Raw genomic sequence first — 11,159 nt, 5'->3', positions numbered from 1 at the left:
GTGGGCTCAGTCACGTGCACAGCCCGATCACGATCCTCACACACGTTAAAATCAGGAGACGCGATACGCCTCTCACAACCACCCAAATTACGTGTAGCTGGGCGATCAAAACCTAGCGGCGCAGAAAACTGTGAAGGGGGCAAAGCATTACTACTAATGGCGGCCCCGTGACCTGTACGCTCTGGGGGAGGAGTTCGGTTGTAATTCGCAGACCTTGGCTCTACAGCATTCGGAAGACCCTTAGCCGAGACCTCCTGAAACAGCTGGAAAACGTGTGGATTGCCCTGGTCCACTCACAGGTTGAACAGGCGTTTGGAAAAGGTTATGTAAATTAAACTGCGATTGATGTTCATTTCTGGAATGGCTAGAAGAGCCCTTCTTAGAGCTACGCCGAGAGCCCACCTCTGATCGATATTCAGCTAAAACTACCTCTTTACGTTGTTCAGCCCTCAACTGAGCGTCTTTGAGTGCGAACTCAGCAGCTCTCGCGGCAGCCTCAGCTCGAATGGCCTCAGCTCTCGCGGCAGCCTCAGCTCGTATGGCCTCAGCTCTCGCGGCAGCCTCAGCTCGAATGGCCTCAGCTCTCGCGGCAGCCTCAACAGCTCTCGCTTCGGCCTCAGCTTGTATCTGGAGCTCCTCTCGTCTTAGCTGCAGGTTAATTTGTGCCACTATCCGAGACGAAGTCCTAGACATCCTAGTGCTTACATTTGAGGCGCTATCCTCAGGATGTATGTCAGCATCCAACATATCTGAGAACTCACTTTCTTTTTGTTCAAAGTTATTTTTTAACGAGTTAAATTCGGGATCTACCCTATCACGAAGTTCTGCCAGAATTGCAGAGTTAAAGATTTTAGTCAAAAGAGCATGGAAATGCCGTAATTCCTCTTCTAAAGTAGATAACTTAGATCTAAAAATTAACAGTTCCTGCTTATCACTCAAAGAACCTAGGGCTACAGAAAGTTCCCCAATTTGAGTCAAAATATCCCTTCTAAGATGCCGGGCCTCTCGAACTGACTTAGCCTCATCGTTATTGGGTCCCTCCCCAGAATGGCCTGCCCGACCGCAAAGAACATCATCAGGCTTAAACTCAGTCGAGTCTACGGCGGTCGAGTCCTTGTCGCCACCGAGTGTAGACATATTAAATGTTGGGGCTAAATTAACAATTAAAAAAATTAAGTTACACAAACACACAAATTTATTAGGCTACAGTAGTTATAAAAAACTTAACTGCAAAGACCGTAAAAAATACAAAAAAGAATTTAAATGCACGATACCGTAGCTGTACGGGTATGAAGTCCTAAAGTCCACAAAACTTGCTTGGATTCTTCCACTTGAATCTACAAGCACAGATGGATTGTCTTTTAATCTTCTTTCTTGCCAATGAATGTCAAAGTTATTTTTCTTTTGTACCAAACTGAGAAGAAATGTTTTTACTTTTCTTTGCTTCTGTAAGAGTGTAGACTACCAACCAACAAATCTTCTTTTATTATTTCTTGTACTCTAAGTAGTTCTTCTGCACTAGCTGACAACAAACACGTCGTTTATTTTTATGCCTTCAAGTGCTTCTTGGCCTATGTCACGATTTCTTTCTATCTCTTACCAGGAAAAAGACTTGGAAAGATTCAGTGACGTAGTTTAATGGGTCAAACCGAAAAGCAGTCAATTAAATTCACGGATAGTTCTACTGGTGAAATGATATATAAAAACGCTTGAAGGACTCCAACGAATGGTTCACCACTTCCAACAATTAATCAAAGTAATAGTAAACAGAAATAGATTCCAATGCTTGCGACTATTGATCGAGTTTAACGTGATCCACTCACAGTTTCTCATACGATTCTAATTTCAATCAGAAATTATATTAGCATCAACTTTGCTTTACAGTACTCGTATTCGATATTTCCACTCTCGATCAACAATAATCTTTGCGTCTATTAACAACTGCTACTACTACAATAATGAACTCTCATCACCAACTCATCATAATACAACTCCCATAATAATAATCTCAGAATCTCAGAATAATCAGAAATACAAACTACACCACTATTTATAGTTGGCTGTTCAGTCCAGTAACTTCGAGAAGGTTACATCATAAAGAACCATCGTTCGGTCACGTAGCATTTAAAAGGTAAACAACAGAAGTCTCTAGAAGGTCACGTTCGCAAGAAGATTCTTACATAATAACGATTTCGTAATCAGAGGTCCATTCGTAAACAACCTTGTGACATCATGACAAACGATATTGGCAATTGTGAAAACAACAGAACGTTCCAGATACAGAATAATCTAGAATTACGTTGCAGAACAACGACTTCACAATTAGAGGTTACTACTGGTCATTGACCGATAATAACATACCGCCCAAGAATTCCATAATGAAAACAACACGCTTGTTGAAGATACAAAGCAAGCCATCGCGAGGCATTTGCACCTTGATTGTGACATACGCCCCCCCTTAGAATATTGTTGCAAACAATATAACAACACAATCAATACAAGACACACCATAAAACAATTAATTACTCAATAATCAGTTCTCATAAGTCTATCGTTGCATGATCTACCAACGATAGCTTTTCTCAAAACAATAGTCACGTTTTCTGCGAAAGTCTCCAACGTCCTCAACATCTTCAGTGCATCGGCGAGCGAGATGACCCATCTTCCTACATCGGAAACATCTCCTCTTCGGACAGTCCTTGGCGAGATGACCTTCTTTATGACAATTATAGCAAGCCTTTTCATCAAAAGGGCAGCTCCTGGCTATGTGTCCAATCTCCCCACATCGGTAGCAGTGATTGTCACGGCAACGTCTGTTTTCTGAATGTCCGCCGTTAGCAACGCATTCCCTGGCGAAGTGTCCGCGTCTACCGCATCTATAGCAAACTCCAAATGGTCGTCGCCTGCCTCTTCTCCTCGGTTCTTCGCGTTCGTAATATCCGTCATCGTGAGATCGTTGCTGATTATCTGCAGAACAATCTCGAGCAAAGTGACCATTCTTGCCACAAGAATAACAAGTAACTTCAGAATCTCTCTCAAAAACATTTCCGATTATCAGATCAACTAAAGAGTTTTGTAAACATAACGCTTTCACAGTCCCACTACAATACGGAGTTTCGATAGATATCATCGCTAACGGTCCTTGGATTGAAGTGGTATCTATTTTTGTCACATGGCCAGTTTTTCCCGTTAATTGACTGTCTTTAACCAAATCTCTCCTTACTATTATACCAGTAGAACCAGAATCACGTAAAACTTTTACCTTTTTGTCTCCAACTTTTCCATCCACTACTGGCAGGTGATCTTCAGGTATTATTTTTCCGCAAACATCTTCATCCGGATTCTCCTCGTCAAGCGTTGGTTTAGGAATCATTAACGCACAACCGCATCGATAAACGTCCGTGTCTTCATCTTTTCTAGACTGATTGGATCGGGACAACAACTTGTCCTTGCATTCCTTCGCTTCGTGTCCTTGCCTATTGCAACAATTGCACCACTTCCTCGATTCCTGATGATTTCTGTTAGTTTTCTTCCGGCAGTTAACAGACTTGTGACCTAAGCCATTACAATTAAAACAACGTACTTCTCTTGGAACAGCACCTCCTTTAGAATTATTTGTTTGCTCCTCGTCATTATCGCATGACAGTGTTTCTTCAGTCGACAACTTCTCATCATGAGCAACTAAGTACTGTTCTGCCACACTGGCTATTTCTTCTAGAGTGTTTGGACTTCTCTCCATTAAATAAACAGACAGATCTTTTGAACATGAATCTGTGAATTGTTCCTTAACTATAAGGTTTGCCAATCCGTCCAATGATTGATCGGCCCCCGAAAGCTCAAACCACTTTAACAAAAGGTTTCTTAAACGTTCAATAAATTGACCTGGGCTTTCGTGTCGTTCAGGCTTTGCCTCACGGAATCTTTGACGGTATCCATGCTCGGTAAAATTGTATCGCTTTAACAGAGCTAACTTCAATCTGTCGTAATTCATGGCTTCTTCTTGTGAAAGTCTTGAATATACATCAAGAGCTTGTCCCGATAATAACATGCTTAGCTGGGTAGCCCACGTCGACTTCTCCAATTTGGCTATTGTAGCATATCTTTCAAATCTTAACAAATAACTATCCAACTCATCTTTTTCTTCAACAAATGATGGCAAATCTGGACGTCTAACTTGCGCCACAATAACATCTCGAGCATTATCATTAGTAGAATTAGATCGCTCACCAATGTCCAGCTTTTGTCTTTCTAATTCAAGTTTTAACTTTTCCAATTCATATTGCGCTCTTCTTTCTTCAGCTTCTGCTTCGCGCTGCGCTTGTTTCTCTTCAGCTTCTCGTTGAGCTTGTTTTTCTTCAGCTTCAGCTTCGCGCTGCGCTTGTTTCTCTTCAGCTTCGCGTTGCGCCCGCTTCTCCTCAGCTTCAAGTTGTGCAGCTTCAGCCTCACGCTGTGCTCGTTTTTCTTCAGCTTCAAGTTCTGCTTTCCTTATTTCACGAGCAGCTCTTCTATCTTCTCTTTCGTCAGCTTCTCGCTGAGCTTTTTGGTCCATTATCTTGTGATACTCTTCCATCACAAACTGAGACTTCTCATTACCAGTCAGCCCCATTCGTTCAGCCATGCTCCCTAAGTCTTCAATCATCTCATGTTTGACAGTATCCGCCATCTTGACATTAATTTATTATTCTTTCAATAAATCTTCGGTATTCTTCGGTTTTTCGGTTATATTCTTTTTCGGTTATCCCGGACGAGCCCCCAGAATGTCACGATTTCTTTCTATCTCTTACCAGGAAAAAGACTTGGAAAGATTCAGTGACGTAGTTTAATGGGTCAAACCGAAAAGCAGTCAATTAAATTCACGGATAGTTCTACTGGTGAAATGATATATAAAAACGCTTGAAGGACTCCAACGAATGGTTCACCACTTCCAACAATTAATCAAAGTAATAGTAAACAGAAATAGATTCCAATGCTTGCGACTATTGATCGAGTTTAACGTGATCCACTCACAGTTTCTCATACGATTCTAATTTCAATCAGAAATTATATTAGCATCAACTTTGCTTTACAGTACTCGTATTCGATATTTCCACTCTCGATCAACAATAATCTTTGCGTCTATTAACAACTGCTACTACTACAATAATGAACTCTCATCACCAACTCATCATAATACAACTCCCATAATAATAATCTCAGAATCTCAGAATAATCAGAAATACAAACTACACCACTATTTATAGTTGGCTGTTCAGTCCAGTAACTTCGAGAAGGTTACATCATAAAGAACCATCGTTCGGTCACGTAGCATTTAAAAAGTAAACAACAGAAGTCTCTAGAAGGTCACGTTCGCAAGAAGATTCTTACATAATAACGATTTCGTAATCAGAGGTCCATTCGTAAACAACCTTGTGACATCATGACAAACGATATTGGCAATTGTGAAAACAACAGAACGTTCCAGATACAGAATAATCTAGAATTACGTTGCAGAACAACGACTTCACAATTAGAGGTTACTACTGGTCATTGACCGATAATAACATACCGCCCAAGAATTCCATAATGAAAACAACACGCTTGTTGAAGATACAAAGCAAGCCATCGCGAGGCATTTGCACCTTGATTGTGACAGCCTACCAGCTAACAAAATCGTTTTTTATTTTTCTTGCTTGAATTTCTTCTTGACCTACCAACTGACAAGAACCCGTCTTTTATTTTTTATGGTCACAGCGGTAAACCATAATTTCTTCGTGGGAAAATTTTAACATAAAGTTCCCGAATCCGTTCGTCTGTATATAATGACCGAAGAAACACACACTTGAACTTCTTTTCAAACAGTGTATTTCTGTAAAATTAGCCCGCGGCTATCGAAATGGGGTGCAACGCGATACACCTCTAAAACTGTCACTACGATACAGATTACTTGGATAAAAGACGGAGAATTTGTCCAGCTAGCAAGCACCAAATAAACCAGTTAAATGTGCGACCGACTTCCAACAAACAACTTCAAGAATGAATCAGAAAAATTTGTGATAACTCAAAGGCACGTGAGCAGTTCGTGTGACGCAATATTTCATGTTTAAACCGGTTTCAACTGAAACAGGTTTAAACAGGTTTGACACAAGTCTTGCGATCGATGGTGCAATTTTGGCTCATGTTTTAGGAATTTCCATGACGTAATATTCAGTAGACCCGAACGGTTTCTACATGACGTTTGACCAGGCGAACAACCGTCTGGAACAATGACACGCAGACCTTCCACTGCGTTAGGGGCTTGAAGATGTTACAGTCATTGATGATGTCCTCCCCGATAGTTCAATTGGTTAGCGCGTCACTTCTGGAACGAAGAAGCTTCAAGATCAAGCGGCACTGGTTCGACTCTCAGGGCATGCGTTTGAGCAACGCACGTTAAGGACTGCTATCCATTTAGCGGCATCTAATAGATGGAATAATTTCCCGGCAACAAGACTTCAACAATCGGAAACTTCACTCTGTCAATCTCGGTGACCGGGCCTGCGTCAGTGATTTAAAGCATTTAGTCTACAAGTATGCGAAACTGCCAGGATTAAGTTTTGCAAGAAGCTTTCTTAGTCGAGGATAAAGATTTAATCAATCAATGATGTTGTCTGCGGTCTGTTCCTCGGCACCACATTCACAGGAGGAGGAAGAAGCCACTTCCCATTGGTGCATGGTTGAGCGGAAAAGCCCGTACGGAGACGGTTGAGGCGCACCCATGCCTGTCTTGGTAGTGTCAGGTCGATGGAGCGGGGGTCGGCTTCGGGGATGAACGAAGATAGTTTGGTGATGAACAAGTGCTGCAATGAAAACAATATTTCTACTGCAGCACTTGAAGGAATGGGAGTGTTATGTTTTTAAAACAGTTTTTTATCGGTCCAATTGTGAATCTTGATCCGCTTAACTTGTCCTCAGGGTCCGCTTCCAAATACTCCTGTAACAGATTCAACGCGCATTGCTTTCTTTGCTTGTTTTTTTCGTAAAGTGGTGCAAAAAGTCTTCCGTGGCTCTACCTACCACCATCCACTTCAGTGTCGCTGCTACTCCACTCTTCAGCAGAGCAGTTTGCTTCTTCAATTGCTTGAAGCATGTTCTGCTTTATTTTGGTCTTCAATTCAGCAGTGTCGCTTAATGATCAGGCATTAAACACATATAAGTCTAAATTGTGGGTGGAATACAGTCGCAAGCTGAAAGTCGCTGTCCTTGAACCAATGACCAAATCTGGTTTGTATTGCTTCCACAAGAACGTCTATCAACGGCAAGCAAACAGCAATGCTGTTGCTGATTTTAATGTCAGACAATCTTTTTAGAGGCATTGCAAGCGTTACACTAAATGCAATAAATTTCAACTTCTTGAAGGTAACCATCTAACTGACTATAAGCATCAACAAATTGCTTTTAATCGCTGCGTGTTTCTTGATTCTTATAGTCAGTTAGTTAGTTACCTTCATTCATCATCATTTTCAGCCTGTGAGAGCCCACTGCAGAGCGTAAGCCCTCCCCTTTTCATGCCAATTTACATGATTATGTGCTAGTTGGTACCAATTGGTTGTATTGCATTGTTTGTCAATGTCGTCCCTCCATCTTACTTTTTGGTTTTCCTTTCTTTCTTTTGGTTTCTCGTGGTGTCCATGTTGTTAATTTTTTAGTCCATCTATTGTCCTGATATCTTGCTATATGACCTGCCCAGGACCATTTTAGTTTCTTGATTGTGCTTAATATATCTCGTAATTTCGTTTGATTTCTAATCTATCGGCAGTCTTTTTATCTCGCCATGTTAAACCCATCATGATTCGTTCATGTGCTCTCTACATGTTCTTAGTTTAAGTGTTAATTTCTTTGTAAGGTTCCAAGTTTCTGCACCATATATAGCGGTTGGAAGGATGCATACCTTACAGTTAGGCTACCTTCAAGAAGTTGAAATTTACTGCATTTTTATAAATATTTTCAGGTTCCTGATGAGTGCTGAAGTTAAACCGAAAACGTTTGACTGTTAAACTTATTTGTAAATATGTAAAATATATTGTTTTAATGCTCAACCCTGTTGTATTGTTAATTGTGTCTTGCCTGTCTTTGGTACATATTGATTAATCGCCAAAAACAATTAATTTAGCCAAATCAGTTATCAAAAATCGCCGAAAAAGAGCCAAATCATAAATATGAAGCTAAACGTCTTAAAAAATTGCCCGATTTCTGGACTTTGGCGATAAATTCGCCAATATGGCAACCCTTCTCCACCAGACCACAAAACAAAAGTAAAACCGCGCATGCGCAGTGCTGCGCCGATATAGCCAGGAGCGCCGGAAGCGGGGGGGGGGCAATCGCCCCACCCTGCCCTCAAATTTTCTCTGGATGGGGGGGCAATGGTGCCCTTTTAAAGTCATGTGAGCTACTGCACATTTCTGCACATAAAAATTTCTGCTACAGGTAGCCTATTCGCTTTTAGCCTAATTACAATCTTTCATTTTTGCCTCAAAATAATATTCACACACAAAATTCTACATCACAGTAGATTAAATAATGCCCTTCCGTGCCATTCTTATTTGTATACCGGTACCGGTATGTAGTTCTTGTATCATTACGGTACTCGAGAATGAGCTATTGTGTAGGCTAGGTCACGAACGCAATTTTTGAAAGTCTACCACTCCTATGCATCTTCAAAGACGGTTTTGTCACAACTATGTTTGATGTTACTACCAGCTGTGAAAATTAAACGCCAATGATTCGAGGCACCACTAACGACCGTTTTGCATTGCATAGGACCGAAGTTAGGGCCGGATGGCCCGGTATTGTTGATGGCTGACTTATGAGAAAAGAAAATGTTCTTCGTCATCTTGGTTTTAGTTAGAAAAAAGATCTGAGTGATAGAGGATTGTAGGAAAGTTAAGGAATGGTAGCCTATGAACGTCTTAGCATAGCAAAGAGTGTGAAAACCTAGAAGTTAAATTTTTTTAGAAGAAAAGTGTAGGCCTAAGTAAGCCGTTATGGTAGGCTATAAGGGTCAAATTAGGAAAGGTGAATGCTGAACGCAGTTTTAGCACCATGAGGCGAGTAAAAACGTGCCTTCGTACCACAATGACAAAAAACAATTTAAACAACTGAATGTTTGCGACTATTCACAAACAGATGATGGACACCAGCGCCTTAAAACAGTGATTCCCAACCGCGGCCCTTAGAGCCGCATGCGGCTCGAAGCTAGCCTTCTTGAGACTCTCATTGACTCCTGAAAATCCCACAAAAAATATCAAAAATCTATTTATAATAATTAGGGCGATTATTTTTTGACTTGTCAAAAATGTTTTTTGGCTGTTATCCCAAATTGAAAACCAATGCCCAGAAAAACGCCTCTGTATTTGGATCAACTTACGTATGTGAAGCACTTTTCAGCAAAATGATCAAAATCAAAAATAAATATCGCAATCGGTTGACCGATGACCACCTCAAGTAGCTACTGGCAGTGTTGGGCTCGATAACTCATTTTTCAGTTAAGCGATAACGATAATCGATAAACGAAAAATGCCTAAAGCGATAATGATAAATCAAAAAAAAGTTAAGCGATAACGATAAACGATAAATTATCGCCGATAATGTCCGATAACAATAAAAAAAATTTTTCTTGATTAGCGCTGCCCCATCCCATGCAACACGAACTGTTTTCATCAACATGCCGAAAAATCAAACATAATATACTGTAAAGGGACAAAACTTTTTGTAAGTTATGCATAAATAGAATCGAAATAGCGGCAGTGGGTATCGAATCTTCCTCTTGATCCAGAATCAAACCACTGAGGTAACCGCCGTGCTTATAGGCCTAATTATACCTTCAGATACCATAGTTGGATGCTTTTATCAATTGAGTTACACTGCCGCTTACGTGCAGTAGGCAAAATAATTAAATCAAATGAAAATCCCATAAAAAATTCCAAACTTTGTATTTTGCTTTCTGCTTAAAGGGCTTTCTACAGCAAAGTCAGCAATAATTGAAAAATTTCCCAAAAACGCAAAATGCTTGAAAATTTATCAGTAATCTTAAGCGTTATTGGTAGTAAAAATGTGCATACTGTGAAATCCATCAAGCTTGTCAAATTAGTCCTGTTTGTTTATGAAATCAGTTCGCGGGCCGGTTCTGGCCCGCGGGCCGTAGTTTGGTGACCCTTGGTCTAACTCTAAAACGTACCTCGTTTCGGAGATAGGGGTAAGAGAGCCTACATTAAAAAATGTTCCGATATTGGTACCCATGCAAAAATGGGGTTTGTAGCCTATTGCAATCAAGGTTCTACCCACGGCGAGCGGTTCTACCTATCACGCAGTGCAGGATTAAGGTGGATGCTATTGATGCTGCAGCATTAGGCTAGGGTTACCATATTTGAAAAAGCAAAATTCCGGACAGTGTATGACTATTTTCATGCGACCATAATTATGTATGCGCTATCGAAATGCTAAAGCTGCAAACGTTGTACGATACTCATGCTAAAGCGCCAGCTACCGAAATGAAAAGTATTGTCTTCTGTCACAAACAGAATCTCACACCATGCAGGGTAAGCACTCTCTAAATATAGCTACGGACCGTCAGTGAAAAAAATCTCAACTTCAGAGTGAAAAATAATAATGAGAATTAGGTTGTGCCGAAAAAGGAAGAACAGCAATTACATGCTTAAAACAAATTAAAGATACGCTTGTAAGTCAAGTCACTACAAATTTACTCTTCTGACCATGCATACTTTTCTGAAGATCTAATTCTCTTCAATAGGGCCTTGTGTGATTTCAAAAATGAGAAAAATTCACTACAACACATATCTTTGATATTATCTTTGAAATTATATTGAAGAGTCAATATGCCTTTCATAGTCGCAACGCTCAACTTGTTTCTTTCTTTAGTCCACTGACTTTGCATCAGTGAAAAGAGTCTCTCTACATTGGCATTGTGGGATGTAACAGCAAAGAAAAACTGTACAATCCTTAAAATTTCTGAGTGGCATGTGATGTTCGTAGACTGATCGAAATATTTGCACCATTTCTTATGCGTTGGCAATTTAATAAATTCTTCGTCCTGTAGGTAACTTTCCACAAACTGCTTCAAGTTACAGACTTGGTCAAAGCACTTTGCATCGTCCACACCAACCCCTTTACCAATCAGATATTCC

Source organism: Aplidium turbinatum, chromosome 1, assembly GCF_918807975.1.
Source record: "Aplidium turbinatum chromosome 1, kaAplTurb1.1, whole genome shotgun sequence".
Classification (NCBI taxonomy): domain Eukaryota; kingdom Metazoa; phylum Chordata; class Ascidiacea; order Aplousobranchia; family Polyclinidae; genus Aplidium; species Aplidium turbinatum.
This window is presented reverse-complemented; position numbering follows the sequence as displayed.